Below are 20,151 nucleotides of genomic sequence, written 5' to 3'. Positions count from 1 at the left end.
TAGCACCTTTTTGATAAAATTGTATAATCTAAACTAAGTTTAGACAGCAGAAGACAAGAGGCTGTTTCCCACAGATCCTTCGCAGAGTTGGCAATGCAGCGGGCGCAAGGTAAGTGGTTTTATTTATTTATTTTTTCACTTTCACCTTTCCAGTCATATGTCAGACTCCACTACCTCCCTCCCTGCCCCGCCCCCACTCCCCACCCCACAGCTGTACCAGTGTGAGCTGCCACTGAGATACTCATAAGGTTTGGGAAGCGTTACTATAATGTCTCCTCTCCTGGATTGTTACAATACACCCCAATCATATGCCTCTATATATAAAGTCTTTGTTTTCAGTGCTGCTTAAGCATACTCTGCTTAAAATTGTTCAGGGAAACTTTTGCTTGTATAGCTCGCTGGATGTCCTCTGTTTCTAACAGTACATTTAAATCTCTCTCTTTGTGTAACTGGGTGTATTTACACCGGTGTCTTGTATATAGGGAGATATGCAGGATAACAATGTACTATTGTTCTGGAACAGTTGAAATGGTGATTATGTGTATATAGGATTTATAAATATGATTGCATTGTCTAGATTACGGGTCTCTAACCATAAGCGTGGGAGCTACTGGATGTCACACTTACCCTCAAAGTAGCTCAGAGCTGATGCCAGGCCCAGTATCTCTTTAGATAATCTGTGCTTCTAAAAAAAGGCAGCACTGTTAATTTTAACAGTGTTAGAGTGACAGCCAGTCAATCCAATGGTAGGACAATATGATCACAGTCAAACACACTCTTTGTGGGCCTAAAGTGTCTGCAACATTACCATCTTGCACCCACTTCTACAAGGAGATTGGCCATGTTATAGGCTCTGATCTATCAGTCACATCACGTGTGATCAATGGACCAGAAAAGAGTGTTAGCAGTACTTTATTATTACTTTATTCGGTTATTACAACCATCAAAGTCGACATCCAACGAAAAACTACATCAGTTAACAATAATAATACACAGAACATACAACAAGATACTGTATAACATTTCATAGCCCCCTGAGGGCTAGTACTGTAAGCAAGCAGTAATACAGAACAGATGAAGCTATATGGACCTGTCTGCAGCACTGCATTTAGATATTATAATCCTATCCCAAGACAAATCTCTATGACAATGTGAGGTACATAATAATATGCTAATGGGCTAATACAGTTACAAAAATAAAATTCAAGAATACAAGAACATGTACCTACACACAGTGCTAACAGTGTTTCTTGATTACAGCCCTCATTAGGGGTCATACCAAGGGATCAGATGCCCAGTGCTTCAAAGTCAGTACAACTAGCAATACCAGCGTTGAACACTCGCTTAAACAGTATGACACAGCCCCCGTAATGAAATCACTTCAAAAAGCTAAAGTGATCTGTGCTTCAATATCAGTGCAAAATGAAAGCAGCAATAAATATACATAAATGGTATAAAGCAGGAGCTTCATATGGTCCTTGGATTAAGAACTACTTACAGAAGGATACAATAAAAATAATAAAATTGTTCATAATTAGGTATATAAAGGAAGAGAGGACCATAGATCATTACAAATCATTCTTTAAAATTGCTCTTCGTTTGTGCCAAACTGCTTCTAAAAATTTGCTAACAGTGTAAGTAGTAGCCTGAGCAGTAGCCAATGCTGACCCACTGAATTGTTGAACTGCAGAAGTCTGAGTGAAAATGTGTTAGCTGTGTGCATAATCAGCCCAAGAGCTGACAAGAGCATGGTATGGATCCAGAACAGTGAAAAGTAAGAACCTCATCTGCATTTATTTATGTGTGCATCTGTGTGACAGTGTGTCCCTCCCTAATAAATAGTGTCGCTCTCTGGACACTATGCATGGTTAAAGGACAGACAAAAGTGTATTCGCACCCCTATCAAAAGGGTTTCACCTCTGGCACAATTGTGTCTGTTCTTTGCATAATATAACAATTGCATAGTAATGGTAATTTTAGCATTTTGGTCATTCTTGAACTAGTTGTTGCATCCTGGCAGTCGCCGTTGACATTTTAAGAGTATGACTGACCTATTGTAAGCCATCCCTGATGTAATGGTGGCTACGCCTTGCATATTTAGGGCCAAGACTAATATATGCTGGGCATCCAGTTCGTTATGGCATCCAGCTTTGGCACAATGATGGCTCTGGCATAATGGTGGGCAATATTGGCATAATACAGGCATCCTTGGTGCTATGGTGAGCATCCATGGCCTAGGATTGTAATACCTGGGCATTTGAAGCACAATTTGCATATGTGAATACTCAAAAATTACAAGCTAATGTTTGGGGACTGTGTATTTCCTAAAATTGAAAACTTCTATTGTGAAACCAAACATTTTGTGTTTTTCCGGAAAGGTTTTGCTTCTTGGAAATTCAGTTTGTTTGCCCACAATGGAAAGAGGTAGACAAATGTATGTATTTTCAGAAACTAATATGCTAGTGAAGACAAAAGGTTGCAATTCCAAAATTGATAGTTGAATGATAATTGAAGCTGAGTTAGGGAGAGTTATTGCTGTGGTTATATCATTTGTGCCAGAAGGCAAGTGGTGACTTGAATGTCACTTCATTAGTCATGCGGAGACATTTAATACTGATAAGCTTTTTTTGCCATTTCTTCTGGTAACCTTGCCTTCGATGCTCAGCTGGTTACTACTGCTAATCCCATTTACTATGGTCATACTGTAAAATTAAAACGTGGTCATTATATTACAGTGATATATTCTGTTGGTAGATCAGGAGGACTTTCCTTCAGCTGACGATGCTCTCAGTACAAAAAAGGCTGGAGACCCCTAGTCTAGATGTAACTACTGCGGCATGCTCCTTCTTATGAATAGGGTGATAGGGTGGGGAGGGTGAGGGACAGTAGGGATACTGTTTTGTTGTTGTATCCATGATAACTCAATTAAAGAACTATATGTATAAAAAAAAGAAGAAATTGTGTGAAATCGATAAAAATATCCAGTGGGGGTAGAGCACTTGGTGGGTGACTCAAAAAAGGGCAAGTGTACACCATAGTGCAAATCAAAAACCTCAAGGATCATAGTCAATTCTTATGATGCAAAAATGACGACTAGAACATATATTCAATCTATATATCCAATCTTTAAGAGCAATGAAGTCTAGATAGAAAGGAAGTAAGTCATTTGAAAAAGCTAATGTAGAAAATATTGGAAAGGAATCATGCAAGACCTGTATTACAGATAGGCGCAGAATCTTTTTGCACGTCCACCCACATAGAATATTTTGGAATTTTATCTTCTTTTCTAGCTCCTTCCACTCCATTGGATAACTAAGTACAGGCAACTCCTTGTTCCTATCTTGGTCAAAATGTTTGACCATGCCTACTTGGCGGCACATTCTTTCAGAATTCATCACTAATCCTTTTTAGGCACAGCTACAAGCCTCCCTAAGAATTCTTGCAGTCTACATAATTTACAGTAAAATAGAATATGTGATGTCTCAATGTAATCAGTTGCCTGAGCACCTATAAATGTGCAGCTCGTTTCTTGGGTAGGCATCAAAACAAAATGTAAAGGTGGAGCAGCACACCAGAATCTTAACCCTTAAAATGTTGGCAATAAAGAGTAAAGGCATAACGGTAGTGTTACTATTATGTTTCAGGGATACCTGGGATCCCGAAATTTGGGTTTCGATTTTTGGGAATGGTGATATATTCAGACAAAAGGTTCTTATGGTGAGACTTCTTAAAGGATCGTATCACTAGGGACTCCATGTTTTCAGTCCTACTTTTCGTTGAATTACCAAATTAATTGCATGTGTTGTAGACTTGGCTCTCTTTAATTATAGAAAATGGAACAAGGCACAGGATTATAATTGGTTATAAGGAATAAGTTAGCTTTGCTAACGCTTTTCTGGTAGAGACTCTATCTAATCGCATGTTGCTCCCCTTTTGAACGTTCCCCAGGCATCAGACTGGATACTCAATCCAGAAACCTTTTTTCAGCAGTAGCTCTGCACACCTGTAGGTGGCACCATGAGGCTCCATACTTATGAAGTTCTGCTCTGGAAATGATTTGCGTAGTCTATGTAGGCGCCACTCTAGCATGCTGCCATCAGTTGCTTTTGAAACTGCCCATGGTCCGAGTCTCAAAGCTCCAATAGCAAATTGTTTGTGACCAGCGAGCAGATTCCTAGACTTGGGATCTTAATAATTGATAGAGTGCAAATCACAGAACAAGGAGGATGGGGGAGTGGGTGATGGGGGGGGGGGGGGTCAGCAAGGAATCTGCGGTTAACTAGAGTCTCTACCAGAAACAGTGTTTCCGAAGGTGAATACCTTGCACTTCTGATAAAGACATCTAAGTGCAGATTCCTCACCTTTTCAATAGATACCAAAGCAGGACCTATATGGAGGTGGGTCAGTGAGGGGACTAAAACAAGAAAGTCCTGTAGGACCAAGTGGGTGAAATGCCCATCTCTGTGAACCTGACTATCCAGACAGTAGTCAATCATGACACCCACGTAACTTCCTTGTAAATATCCAGAGTCGAAACTCGGTGTCCAACGCAGGGATAGCAGCTTTGCCCCTGGTGGAAAGAGCGCTTAGTCCTTCCAGGGGCTGCTTCCCGGCCAATGCATAGACATAATGCAGAGGACTGTCTGGTGTGAGATGGTTCTTTTCTGTACGGACTTGCCTTTTTTCACTCCAGTGATCCCCACAAAGAGCTAAGTGTCCACCCTGTGTTGTCTGGTACAATCAACGTAAAAGCTCAATGCTCTTTTGGAGTCCATGCAATGGCGTCTCTCCTGCCCTTCCTTAAAGGGTAGAGGTGGGGCAAGGAGTGTGGCCTAGCCAGCCAACATGGTGGTCGCTCTTAGCTAGAGTTCCACGCTTTCGACAGGAGCATCAGCGGCAACAGGGTGCAGGAGCCTGGCATCAATAGCTTCAGCCTTCCTAGCGTAGTGCCCTTGATGGTGGGGGCTCCCATCCTGCCTCTTGACGTCATTTTGGGGGCCTATACTGACAAAGCTGGTACCACCATGACCACAGTCCGCCCACGAGGTCCCGACCTCCAGAGGACAGGAAGGCCGAGACACCAGCGCTGCAGACCTGTTGCGCCACCTAGGCGGGGGGCGACTGACGGTGCTGTAAAGCCCTTGCTTCTGGTGGCGCAGCACCACGCATATCTCAGTTCCTTGAGGGTGGCCAGCCTTGGTAACAGAAGACCCACAGGGCTCCTGAATGGGCAGGCTGCTTGTGGAGCACCTGAGGTGCTACCCGTCTCCCGGCCTTGGACCTGGAACCGGGGGACTGCATCAGTGAGTGGAGGCAAGGTGAGGCCCACGGCCCTGGCCCTCCCTCCTCAGAGCCCACCTGTAGCCAAGGGGAGGCGGAGCTTGGGGCCCAGGAGACCCATGGTGCAGACCCTGTCTTTCCTGCCATACAGTGCTGCCACTAAGGGCCACGACCGCTGCATGACGGCCCCTTTATCCAGCTATTAGGGTAGTGCACCTTGCTAAGTGGGCTGGCCACTGACAGATCCACTATCTTCCCAGCTATATTCTAGCTACCACTGCTGTCCTCTCCTGAGATGGGTCACTTATGGTCTGCTGCATCCTCCCAGGTACCGGCCATGGTAGTTTCACCAACCCTGGTGCTGGAGACTCCTATACCTGAGGCCAATCAGTGCTTCTCAGCGCCCATGGGCGACAAGTTGGACAAGATCCTTGCGGTTATCGAACAATCTTGGATCACCATAGAGATCAATATTGGCTCCTTGGTGGCGGAGCTGAGTTTTCTTCACAATGATCACCGTAAGCTTACAGACAGTGTTACAGAGGGAGAGAAGGTTCTAGCTGAACTGCAACTACAATCCACTGCCACTTCCCTGGCCATTTGAGATCTTCAGGATAGAGTGAAGTTTCTCGAGGGGGGAGCGAAGGATGCTTTCAAGTGCTAGACACAATTATAGATAAGGAAGGTCGATATGTGCTGGTAGAAGGCCACCTCGATGGCTCCCGCATACTTATTGGAAGTATTTATGCCCCTATTAATGATCAGGGGACATTCAGGTATGTGCTCTTGTGGACACTGGCATTTAACACCCACACACACTGGGTATTAGATGGGGACTACAACTGTGTGCTAGACACGTGGCTGAACTGCTCCCACCACCTACTTCCCTGCTGCCCCCCACACACTCAGTCTGAATGTTTTACAGTCTGGGTTCACCAATTAGCTCTTGCAGTTGCCTGGAGGACCTTGCAATCCCACACCCGCATTTACTCATTCCATTCTGCACCACATCATCTGTATCTTTATCTTGAGCGGGCTTTATGTTCAACCTCCTTCCTAGACAAGGTTGGGCACACGGAATGCCTAGGGCGCATAGCGTTGCGTAGTTCATATAGACCTATATAGGATCTGCGTGTTTAGACAACAGACACTGCGGGATTGGTGTCCGATCTGATTCCCGACACCCCCACCGGGTATGTTAATAAATAAACGGTGGGGATGTTCTTCAATAAGTATTTATTGAACCTGCGTCATTCTAATGTAAAATAGGTGTGCTGAAACAACCATAAGACAGAAACAGATATAAATGATTATAAGCACCAATAGAGTAAAAGGATGATAGATTCCTACCATAGTGCTAAAACAATGAATACAGGCAAGTATAAAAATACATGGCAGTAATAATGCATACTCCTACAATGCAATCCTAACTAGATGTACCTATGTATACCTAGCATGTTTGTAGGTGTGGTGCCAAGAATCCCCCTAGGATAAAGCCAACCCCATTACCTGGATTGAGAGACTGTGGGACCCCGTCTTGGTCTCGAGATGGACACCCCGCGAGGGATGTCAGACCACTGCGAGCTGGAGTGTCTGCATGCAGGAACCTCAGCATCTTGCGTCAGTGTGTCAGCATGGAAGTCCTTTTCTCCTCTCCCTGTCTCAGCAAAGATATGGTGTTTATATACCCAAAGTGGTACCCTCAGGGAATATACCTTGCTAGGATGACGGAAGGAATGACCCTTATACATAGTTATTATGCAGGAGATGGTAGTCCTGCTGAGATTCCAAGAATCCTCATGCATAATGAATGAGGCTAGTTTTCAGAGAAAACCCCATGTCATTTAGGCATTACCGAAACTAAGTAAACGGTCAGTACCACAAACCGTTATGTAGCGTAATAGCAGGGGAAACCTGTGTGAAACATAATAGCTGCACATGCAGTAGATGTGGTGTGGAACACCCTGGTCCTCCGGGTGACCATGAGGCGTCTCCCTCGGGAACCCCTGAAGGATATGAGAATTTCAGAATGAAGACATCAGACAATATTTTACAGAGAACTGGGCCACTGGGTCCACTAGGGCACTGGAATGGGACGCCTTTAAGGTAGTCACCAGAGGAGTCTGTCTGCAGGAGTTGACATGTCTGCAGGAGTTGACACTGATACACAGGCTACTGGAAGGAGAGATCAGGGAGGCTGAAAAATGCATTCCCACTCTGGAGAATTATGTGACTTGCCACCCATCTAGGAGCCAAGAGCTGATGGAAGCCAGGACTCATCTTGCCGCCCTACTGGAGCGGCTGCACTGCTTCAAAATAAATGCCTACACAGCAAGACGCATTGGGAAGGTGGCATGTCCGGCCTCCTCCTGGCATGGCTGGCCCAACAGGACACCCAAGCAGGCCCGACTTTAGAAATTGTCTCTCCCATAGTGGGTAACCTGCATGCTCAGCGGGATATCCTAAATGCATTTCAAACCTACTATTCTTCCATATACAAGGCACCCCCACCTCCAGACATGGATACCACTGGCACTTTTCTGGTAGGGATCATTCTCCCCCACATCCCCAACAGGGCCAGCATGGATGCCTATATCACAGTCACAGAAATCGAACAGGCTATCTGAGACCTGGCCAGAAACAAAACCCCTGGCTTGGATGGCTTCCCAGTAGAATACTATGGAGCCTTTGCCATGAGCCTAGCACCTTGACTGGAAGAGATGTACAATGAGGCCATGCACTTTGGGGAACTTCCCCCATCCCTCCGGGAATCCCTCCTGGTGTTTGTCTCCGGAGGAGCTGTCCAATGATGAAGCATGACAGCCCTTGGGGGTGTGAGGGCCCTTGCTCCTTTTAGGAGCACTCCCCCAGTTAGAACCTTACCTTCCTCTTTCTTCTTTTTAGGAACAGCACACCTCTTGGTTTCAGAGTATATATCTTGGGGCATGTGTGCTGGACCTTTTTTGCCCCAGTCCCTCCTTGTTTATTTGTTACATTTAGCACGGCTGCACAGTCGTGGGACCATACCTAAGACCAGCTTGCGATTGCTAAATGGACCACTAGGACCATGGCCTTCTGGTCTTGTCTCTCCTATTTCACTACCTGCTCTCCCTGCCAATCCCGCCTTCTGTCTCTATCGGTTGGTTACACATCATCCTTTTTACCTTACAACCTCTTCCAATATGGCCGAACATCCGGGCCTTGCTTCCGACGATGCAATTAACAATGAGATTTTAAAGACTCCGTTTCTCCTCAGAGCTGACGGGACGGCTGCGATTGGCAGCCATAATGATGATTGGTCATCTTTACTGTCTCTCAAAAGACAACTTATCAAAGTGACCCTATATGGGATACTCATGACAGAGTATCTACGGGCTAACATAGCCCCTAGTGGCCTGATAGTCACCAACATGCCACCTATCTTTGTGGAGGACCCCATTTTCAAGAAGGACTGATACCTGGTAGCATGGAAATGCACCAGGGACTGGCTGATACTGATAATAAACACTGCCAAAAGATTGGCTGACTCACTCACCATTAAAATCAATGCGTTAAAAACAGGAATCCTAATCTCAATTTTTAAAGCTAAACTAGCAAAAATGAATAGAGAGATAAATGAGAATATAGAACATTTGTTGAAACAGAAAGTCAACAAATTACAGAAGGATATTAAACAATTAGAGCAAAAAAATGTCTACCCATATTTACGAGAAGACTATGTTGGAGGGAAAGAACCCTCTTCTTCGGACGAGAACTACTCGTCACTCGGGCGGAATTTGTCATTCAATAGCAGTTCCAGCCAGGGAAGTAGGGGCAGCAGTGATTCCCGTCAGGTCCATCAATCCCAATCCGCACCCCCATTGATCGACTATGGATTACCACCATATCAGGGCCCCCCTATGGGATGGCACCCCCCTTACTACATGTTCCAACAAGGACCACCACAAGCTTTCCCACAACATTTCTACCGGCCTTTTTTAGGCAGAGGTTGGGGCAGAGGTAGAAGAGGAAGAAGAGGACAGCATTACAAATATGTACAGTGGCAGGAAAGGTCAGCAGAAACATCATGCCAACTACGGAGTCAGTGCAAGAAAAAACTAATAGTTAATCTTTCAGCAAGAGCATTAACCTCAACAGAGATCAAAGTCCTAGAGAAAGGTTTAAGGCTTGTTCTGACCCCCAGAGATGATCTATTTTGCACAACACAAGAACTGCACGGCTTCTTCAGGAGGATACGTTTACATGCGTTCTTCCAGGACAAACCAGTCATGGAAACAATGGATTCAGGTTTACACAACCCGTCCACATTCACATAGACATCGGGGAGGGTTCCCCATGAAGTGGTCACCTTCGAGCAAGCCGTCTTGAAGGAGATTAACAACTTTCCCAACAAAACACACTTCAACAATATGTCCAAGCTTGAGTCCATGGCCATGAAAATCATGGGCAATGACACCTCCATCACCGTAAAAGCGGCAGATAGGGGAGGAGCATTTGTTATGAATACTGAGGACTAAGTGACAGAATGCTTACCTCAACTAGCCACTACCTTATACTGTACACCCATCACAGCTAACCCTAACAAGAGGCTTAAGACCCAGATAGGAACTTTGGTCTTCTCTGCGGAGACTCAGGGTTGGATCAGTAAGGAGTCTGAGTTCTTGAAAAAAGAACACCCCTAGATCACATATTTCTACACCCTGCCCAAAATACATTAAGGCAACTTGCATCCACCTGGTAGGCCCATAATATCAGGCATAGGGTCTTTGCTACAACCCTTGTCACAGTTCTGTGACCACTTTACGCAACCATTAGTATCCAAGACCCCCTCATTTCTGCAAGACACCAAAGATGTATTAAACTTATTAGAGAACCTTGAGGAGGATGTGTATATTGACCTACTAGTCACCTTAGAAGTAGAAGCCCTTTACCCAACATCCCTCAAGATGCGACTCCAGATGTAATTGAACGGACACTGCTAACAGAGATGTGGACGTCCCCCACCCCGTCAGTTTTATCATGGAATGTGCTACCTTAGCACTGAAAGAAAACTTTTTCCAATTTCAAGAGCAATTGTATCATCAGAAACAGGGCACATCGATGAGTAGCACCTTCACCCCGAGTCTAGCCTGTTTATATATGGCCCATTTTGAGACACTCTATACCCTCACAGACGACCATCCCTTCTCTGCCAGTATCATCATTTGGCGATGCTACATCGACGATATTCTTGTTCTGTGGCAAGGCAATTTGGATACGTGCAAAAGATTCTGTGATTGGTTGAATACACTTAATCCATTTTTGAGATTCACCAACAGCATCTTAGGGAAACAAATTCCATTCCTAGACCTACTGATATCCACACACTACCACTGACAGAAAACGATTGACTGCAATAGTCTACTGAGATACGACAGCCTACCATTTGGACAGTTTCTACAGCTCTGCTGTAACTGTAGCACCACCCAAGACTACAAAGAATAGGCAGCAACCCTCACCACTAACTTGATTAATCGGAAATACCCTCCCAAGGTGGTTGAGCTGCGTTCAAAAGAGCCAGAAATAACAATAGGGAGGTCCTCCTAGAGACAAGGAACTGCCCAGAAAATGAAGTCCTGACATGTGTCACATCCTTCATTTCTAACTCCACCCAGATCAAGCGAATCCTAAAGAAACACTAGTCCATACTATTCATAGGCAGTTTTATCTCCAGCAGTACCACGCTTTGCTTTCAAATGCACTACTAACCTCAGAGATAACTTGTGCATAGCAGACCCAAAAATCTCAATAGGACATCAAACAGTACGCTCTGGGGTCTTCCCCCGGTTAAGGGCCACTTTCAATGTGGGTCATGTAGTGTGTGCTATATGACAAAACCTTCCAAAGAAATTCAGTTGAGTCTCACCAGTACATGGTCTCAAACATCTCACACGAATTGCAGTACAAAGAATTGCCTATATATGATCAAGTGTCCATGCCTTAAATACTGTATAGGTATGACTGTCAGACAAGTTAACATCGCAGCAATGTCAGATGCAGTAAGGACACTACCAAGAAGAGTTCTCATTTCAAAGAGAAGGGCCACTCACCTTGTAGGGTAATTCCTATAGTACCCCTGCAGGACCTGTGCTTTTGGATAACATACACTGTGGGCCTGGTGGCAGACTGATTCTGAGCACCCCCACAGCGTATGTTAGCCTGTTTGCATTACCTAGCTCACAGTGCCACTAGAATCTCCTTTTTATCAGAGAGATTCGTTTTTGGCAACCTCAGAACACGACAACCCTGATTTCTCAGACTCGTGGAAACAATGTACTACTTTTCGCTCAGTCACTCGTGCTTGTTCATTTGGTCTCAGAGAGTTACACAGAAGAAACAGTTGAACGTGTGTACAATAGGCATTTATTGCACAGTTGTTCTTCTAGTGTAAAATATATGTGCTGTGACAACTGTTAAACAGTAGCAGAGATACATGATCAGCAGTACAGTGAATAAAAGGGGGTAGTACAGTTCTACCATTTTGCAATAGCCATGAACATATAATACATTAATATAAAATGCATTTATATAATAAAGCACATACTCCTACGATGCCTGTCTAGATGTACCTAAGTATACCTAGCAGTGAGTAGGTGCGAAAGAGCCAAGAATCCCGCTAGGATTTAGTCAAACCCCATTACCTGAATAATGAGAATGTGGGACCTCATCCTGGTCTCGAGTTGGACACCCCGCAAGGGATGATTAGACCACTGTCGGCTGGAGCGACTGCATACAGGAGTGTCAGCGTCTCTGGTCAGTATGTCAGCCTGGACGTTTCGGTTCACTCTAACTACTGATAGCAAGAGGTGCTGTATTTATACAGAAAAGTATAGAGTCCCTTTGTCCCTTTGTCCCTTTGGCCCTTTTGTTAGCCATTGTTGGGTATGAAGATGACGTATAGGATGAACCGTTTACGTAGATGTTTATGCAGGTGGATTTTAGCCCCTGCCTGGTTTTCTAGAACTCTTATGGCTATTTAATCATACTGGATGAGCACATCGAAGATGGTATAGGAGGCCATTGTTTGGGAAAACCCTCCTCTGTACCCAAACCACAGTCTAGATAAGGTTCAGTCCTCAGCACCCTTTATTGTGGAGAATAGGGAACTAATGTAGGTGAAAGAGTATGCCTATATTAGGGCATCTATGTGAAATATAACAACCTAACAATCTAAACTGGATGTTCTTAGAAGCCCATGCACACATAGATAAAGACAATCTGATACTTAAGGAACAACGCTGGATTTTCCACCTCGCCACTAATTTGACAGGCCTCAATGATGATATACCGTGGAGTGAAGTCAAACTGTAACTATCTTCACCTCCACCCCCCTGACAACACAGTGTTGCCCAATTCCCCTTCTCTCCTGTGGTGCCACCTTCAAGGCCTGCGGTACTTGACACTTCAACCTATCCAGCTATCCATTCCTGAGTGGCTTTTCTGCATGGCATCATCTCCCTCCCCATTTCCCTCATTCTGGGTCAGAGGCAGTATCCCTATTCCCTTTGTACCAGGCAGTTGTTGGGTCACCCAGTAGGTCACCATTTATTTGGCCATCTTGGCAATCCGGTGCTGGTCCACTACTACATGTCTGTGATATTACTGTTCCCTGTGTGCCAGACAGTTCTTGGCACTATCAGTATGGCATTATATGATAGATACCATGGTATTGGCCCCCCATACTTTTGAGATCACATTGCCATTATTCCAGCACATCTGTGCTGGTTCACCATCACATGACTATTTAATTAAACATCCCCCATCCCGCAGGATGGCCTCACCCCCCTCTGTATCAAATATCCATCAGGGCCTCTACTACCTGCTTCGCAGCCTACCTGCCACACAGAACTGACCCCTTCTCCTTCCTTCCTCTAGGATCCCTTGCCTTGGCCCTTCCTTAGTCTTGTCACCTCCAATATGGCGCCTGCGCTTCCCTTCTGCTGGGCCGACGCCTTTGCTAGCAGACATTCTAGCAATCTTCCGGGGCGGTGGCGCACTCTGACCCGGATCCTTGTTGGACCAGTTAGACTTATTCAGCGGGCCCCTTCGGGCCTTGCTCTGCTCCGGATTGCACAAGGGTAGGTCGGTCCCTACTGGTGCAACCGACTGATGTAAGTATACATCCCATTTTCTAACCTTTCTCGCCTCCTGCCATGCAGCTCCTTCACTGCACCTCTCTTTTAACCCTACAGGAGTCGGACATGACGCCATTGAGCGTCCCGGCATACCAGAGTGTTTGGCTCCATTTCACCGCCTTTTTCTGATATGTCATCTCTCCCCTAACACCCCGCTGGGGTCTATCAACTTGGCCAGGATAGTCCTTTCAATCCCCTTGGTCACCCCTCTTGCTAGTTCTGCCCTGTGGTATTCCCATTGATGCTCCCTTGACAACAGTCCACGCCATTTCGGGGGACCGCTGACCCCCCTAGGGGCACCCTTTGATTTGTGGGTTTCCATTTCTGGGGGCCACTATGTGTTACCAGGCCACTGTTGTATACATCCTCCACGAGGCACGATTGATAAGAATGTTAATTGAGTCTCTCACTTCTCCTAAACACTACATGGACATTATTTATCTAGTTCACTGTGCACCGAGTGTTATGCACAAAACTTGATTAAGAGGATGATGTGTCGAACCACTATTAGACACCTCAACCACCGATATGGAACGATGTTCATTTTAAATGCCTTTGATTTTTTTCTTTATCATATCATTTGATTCCCTGCCCTCACTTCCCCCCTTTTTTGCCCCTATTCTCCTTTAGGTCCCTACTCAGAGGAACTCAGTTACGGTTGGTGTAATTTGGTGAGAGTATGGTTATTTATTTCTATACACTGATATGAACTGCCCATCAATGAGTGGTTAGTAGGGTTTTTAGATCCTGAAGAAATGCCACAATCTTAAATACACTAGAGGGCATGAAACATGTTGACCAACATCTTTACTTAAATGCTTGATGAGATTACTAGATCCTCCTCTTGCATGTATAGCAGGTTTTTAATCATGACATGGAACCCGCTGATTAAAGTTGTTTCAGCTGGTTCCCGTAGTTATTTTTAATTCACATTTTCCCCACACTCTACTCACCTTTTTATATACACCTCACACCCACCTCATCATCAGCCAAGATCACAGGTAAAAGATCTCTGGCAAAAAGTCCCCTGCGGGGCCCGTTGGGCACTGTAGCGCGGGCCCAACGAGGAGTTGCCCGATGATGAAGCATGACATCCCTCGGGGTGTTTGAGAGCCTTTGCTCCTTATAGGAGGACTCCCCTCGGTTAGGACCTTACCTTCCCCTTTCTCCTTTTTAGGAACAGCACACCTCGTTTTCACACGGTCTCTCCCGAAGCCAGACAGAAACTCTATCCATCTCTCCTCGTTCAGGCTGATCGCCATCCTAGGCACTGATTATAAGATCCTAGGGAAGACCTTGGCAGATACATATACACAAATCATACCTGAATTAATACACCTAGACCAAAATGGTTTTGTCCCGGGATGCAGCACTTCTCAGAATATCCACCATTTCTTTCATGTCATAAATCAGGCCCGAAGGTACCCACATGCAGAATGTCTGATGCTGGACATAGAGAAGACCTTCAACACCCTCCTCTGGGACTATCTCTTCCGGGTGCTGGCCGAGAAGGGGGTGGGGAACATCTCTTAGTGAATACTAAACAATTATACACTGACCCAACCTCCAGAATCCACCTGGGCTGGTTCGTTTCACCACCCTTCACAATGGGAAGGGGCACTCGGAAGGGCTTCCCATTGTCTCCCCTGCTTTTTGCCATTGCTATGGAACCAATGGCTCTCTAACTTTGCGGGGGAGCATGGTATCTCTGTATACAGTCAACTTGCTCCTATACCTTCAGGACATCTGCTCAGATCTCTGCCCTATAGGTGACATGCTTCACACCTTTGCCCAGGCAGCGGGCCTCTGAGTCAACTGGGCCAAATCCTGTGTGTACCTGCTCAGTCCTACTACACCGTTTCTCGAGGTGTGGCTCGTCAGTACCCTTCTGACCTGTAGGGAAGTTATTGTCCGATGTCTTGGACTTCACCTTTACCACTCTACAGCCAACGAGGGTAACTTGAAAAGAGCCCTCTCCACCTTAAACCTTCAAGTATAGTTTTGGAAGCACCTGCCCCTAGCCATTAATAATAATAATAATAATAAGCAGCTTGTAGAGCGCACGGCTATCTCCGACGTAGGTGTCCCGGCGCTAGTAGTGCTGATAGACCTGGGAATAGGGACAAGGAACAGAGTGTTTAGGGAAGAACAAAGAGCCATGTTTTTAACACTCTCCTGAACATAGATTCAGATTTGATCTTCCTTAGATGTTCAGGCATAGAGTTCCAGAGTGTGGTAGTTTTAACCGAAAAAGATTGGCCTCTGGTTCTGGCCCTCGCAAAACGCAGAATGACCAGAAGATTCTGGTCATTTGATCTAAGTGCTCTGTTGTTGCTGTATTTTCGAAGTCTTTCCCTCAGGTAGTGCAGACCAGTGTCATTCATTGCTCTATGGGACAAAGTGAGAGCTTTGTATTCTATTCTTCTTTTCACTGGTAGCCAATGAAGACTGAGCAGATCGGGGGTTATGTGGTGACGCATTGGCACGTTCCGCACAAGCCTAGCCGCCACGTTCTGGATAATCTGCAGCCTCCTGAGCAGATACTCAGGGAGCCCCAGATAAAGACTGTTAGCGTATTCAAGTTGGGAGGTAACCAATGCGTGCACCACAGTCTTCCTACAGTCCATAGGAAGATAGTGAAGGAAGCTCCGTAGAGCCTTCAACTTCCAAAAACACTGCCCAGAGACATGGGCAATTAGCACTTTACTAGACAGTTGTATATCAAACTTAAAGCCCAAATTCCTGGCAGAAGTAGCTGGAAGAGGAGGTGGATTTACCTCAACCGGCCACCAGAGCTCTGGCTGTGGAGTAATAGGTTGGTTAAAAAACAAAACCTCCGTTTTATCTGTGTTCAATTATAAGCAGTTCTCTGTCATCTAAGATAGGATGTTCAAAAGACACTGTTCAAAATTAGCAAAGGCAGTCTCGCTGTGGTGTCTGAGGTAGAACACCAATTGTGTATCATCCGCATACGAGACAACCTTCACCCCATATTGCTCAATAATTGCCGCCAGAGGGGTGAGATACACATTAAAAAGCATGGGACTTAAGGCCGAGCCCTGTGGGACACCACACACAAGGGGGCTGGAGTTGGAAGCATGAGGGTGGAGGGTCACTTGCTGTGTGCGCCCCTCTAAGAAAGAGCAAAACCAGGCCCAGACCGTTCCTGACACCCCTAGACCCTTAAGTCTGTTTAGAAGAATACTGTGCAACACCATATCAAATGCTGCGGATAGGTCCAACAGCACCGCACAGCTTCCTTGATCCACGGTCTCACGGATAGTTTCTGCGACTTCCAGCAAAGCTGTTTCCGTACTGTATCAGGATCTTAAACCAGATTGGGAGTCGTGAAGATGTTGGCTCGACTCTAGGAAGTCCCTAAGTTGTATCTGGGCTTCCTTTTCTAGAATTTTAACTGGAACGGGAAGGAGAGAGATTGGCCTGACATTTTTGGGCTCTGTTGGATCTGCATCTTCCTTTTTCAAAATGGGCTGGGCAAATGCATTTTTCGAACTGGATGGGAATACCCCTGTTGCCAGGGAGGAGTTCCAGATGGCATTCAATACCGGGTGGAGCCAAGGGGCAAGTAGCTTAAAAACCTGGCAGGACAAGGGTACGCCGGGGAGCCTGATTTTATCTTGTTAAGTTCCCTCAAAGATGCTTCTAGACCTACGGGGCGAAAAGCTGACCACATACTAGTCGCACACAGTATGTGAGGTGGTAAATCTGGTGGTCACGAAAGTAGAAAGGAGGAGTAGATATCCTGGATTTTTGTCTGAAAGAAGGTAACTAACTTTTCACAAAGAGTTTTGGAAGAAGGGATAGTGCTTTTCAGTGCCTGAGGTTTAATAAAACCCTGGACAATATTGAAAATGTCTTTCATAGAATTATCAGAGGTTTTAATCTGATTGTCAAAAAAATCCCTAATGGTCTTGCGCTGTAGGCTATGTAATTTTCTTTGCGCTACTTTATATGCGCATTTAGCTGTGCTTCAACCTCTTGCATAGACTCATCCGTAAACCAAGGAGCTGAAGGTTTGCTCCTAACAAGTTTAATATTTTTCACCCGGGAAGTTTTATCCAGGGCTGAAGTGACCCAATGGTTAAAAATTAACGCATCCTGACTGGGTTCTCTTGTAAGCCGGGGAAGAATGTCCTGTAGCATAGAGCCCATTGATTCAGCGGAGACCTTTCTCCAATTTCTCCTGACCTCCAAGGCTGGTCTGACCTGATCATTGCAGGAAACCCCGCATACACTAAAAGGGATCAACCAGTGATCGGACCAGGTCAGAGATAACGGGTCCTCTGTCTGTAGAGTATGATCATTGGTGAAGAGTAAATCCAGCATGTGGCCAGCCACATGTGTAGGTGACGCTACCTTTTGTGTCAGATTAAGCCCTTTCAGGGTATCAGCCAGCTGGAGAGCTAAGGGGCAGTTGAGATTGTCCATATGGACATTAAAATCACCAAGGAGGGAGGAGCCTAGCGCCTGACCAAGATGGCCGCGTGAGCTTTGAGCTCCCGAGACCCTCGTGCCCTCCGTCAACTATCCTGTCTCTAATCCTGTCTGTATGCATGGCATCGTGCAGATGACTTGTCAGGGAGGCGAATGATGCTACCTGAGCTCGGATCGCCCACCGGGAACCGGAGTTATGGATGGCGGAAGATTGAGGCCTATCTCCGAGGGATGCCAGGGGCTAGAGTTGGCAGGATGCCCGACCTCTAATTGAACAACAGCGGCCAGGCGAGGTGTGAACTACCGGACGGAGGTCCCCATCCTTTCACTTTCACTTTCTCGCCCCTTGTTTGCCCTGCCCGGGGAGCGCTCTCGGCTGCTTTATTATCCTTTGGACGCTCTGCAAGCTACCCTGGCGGCCCATCGCAGGACTGAGCACTCCTGATTCCTTTCGCTGAGAGAGGGCCGTCCTGTTTGAACTGACCTGCTTGAGCCAACCATGTCGGGCAAAGCAGAAGTGGATCGGCTGAAGCCTAAGGCCACCAGGCGGGGAGCCTATACTCAAGCCAACAATATGGACCGATATGCCCACCAGAAGGGGTCACCGGGTGGACCGAGCCAGTCGCTGGATACACAGAAGACTGCCTTACCCTTGGCCCCGGAGCTCTCGCTGCAGGATGTCATGGGCGCGCTCGAAGGGCTGCAGACTTCGATTGGGAGACAGTTTGATGCCCTGGCGCACAAATTGGATACCATCTTGGTGGACGTCAATCTGATCCGAGCGGATTTGGGCAAAACAAACGAACGAGTTAAAACCCTGGACCTCAAGACCACGGGCCTCGCTGATGATGTCTCGGAACTACAGACCGAGGTCCGTAAGTTGCGGACCGAGAGCGATCTCGCCGCCCGGCGGCTGGAGGATTTTGAGAGCCGGGCCAGGCGCAACAACGTGCGCGTTATCGGGGTCCCGGAGTCCTCAGACGAGTCTTCTGTAGACCTGCTCGTGGAGGACTTGGTGCTTAACCATCTGCAGCCTAAGGGTCTTGGAAAGTTTTTTGCAGTTGAGAGGGCCCATAGAGTGCCGGATGGGAGGCCCAAGGTGGGGGCCACACCGAGGCCGATTGTCGCCCGGCTCTTTCATTTTCGAGATCGGGACGCTATCCTTCAAGCATCGAGGGTGACGGGCCCGGTCCCCTTCCAGAATGCGTCGGTGAATTTCTATCCTGACTTCACCCAGCAGGTGCAGAGGCAGAGGCAGGGCTTCCTGGGGGTGAAGAGGCGGCTTCGGGAGAGGGAACTGAATTATGCCATGCTCTTCCCTGCCAGACTACGTGTGGTGTACGAAGACCGAACATTCTTCTTTGAGTCGCCTGTCATGGCCGATGAATGGCTGGACGCTCTGCCCCGACGACGGACGGGAGAGGACACTGCCGCAGACGGGGACAGTGGCCGGGATGGACAAGGTTGATGTCTTCGGAGCCGGACTGACTCGATTTGTCTCCAGCTAATGACTTGAACAGAGTGCAGTAAATACGGAGGATTGTGGGAGGATGATGGGAGCTCTTTCCTCCCTTAGGGTACTTTTTGTAGATTTTGGGTTTGGTAGGGTGACAGGCACACTGCAAGTTGGGGGGGCTTTCTAAGCTGCAGCAGGGGTGCAGGGTGGGGGGGATAGTTGGGATTTTGGGTTTGTTGTTGGGGGGTTCGTTTTTGCAAGGCGTTGATTGTTTTCAGGACTGTTCCATGGTGGCTCTTCGGGTGTGGGGTGGGCCTCTTCACGTTTGGGGAGGGGGGGTAGGGGTTTAAGTGTTATTAGCTGGAATGTTAATGGCTTGGGGAATCGCATTAAGCGCGGGATTGTTTTGCAATTCTTGAAACGGTCATTGCCGGATGTCGCCCTACTGCAGGAGACACACCTTATAGGTAACACGTGCTATGCTCTCAATAGGAAGGGTTATAAATTCATAGCTCATTCGGGATTCTCCTCTGGGTCCAGGGGGGTGGGCATCCTAATCAGAGCCTCGCTTCCATTTGAGGTGGACTTCACCATTGTTGACGATAGGGGGAGGTTTGTGGCGGTGGCGGGGAGGTGGGAAGGAAGAACTTTGGTTTTAGTTTCGGTTTATGTCCCTCCGGCCCTGCAGGCCTCCACGTTTACAGATCTGGGTAGGGCCTTGCTGGATCTCCCGGGGGGTATGCTTGTTGTGGGGGGTGATTTCAATGCTGTCGGCTCTGGGCTGCT

The sequence above is a fragment of the Triturus cristatus genome, chromosome 6 (genome assembly GCF_964204655.1).
Source record: "Triturus cristatus chromosome 6, aTriCri1.1, whole genome shotgun sequence".
NCBI classification, from domain to species: Eukaryota; Metazoa; Chordata; class Amphibia; order Caudata; family Salamandridae; genus Triturus; species Triturus cristatus.
The sequence above is the reverse complement of the archived record's forward strand: the minus strand, read 5'-3'. Positions refer to the sequence as shown.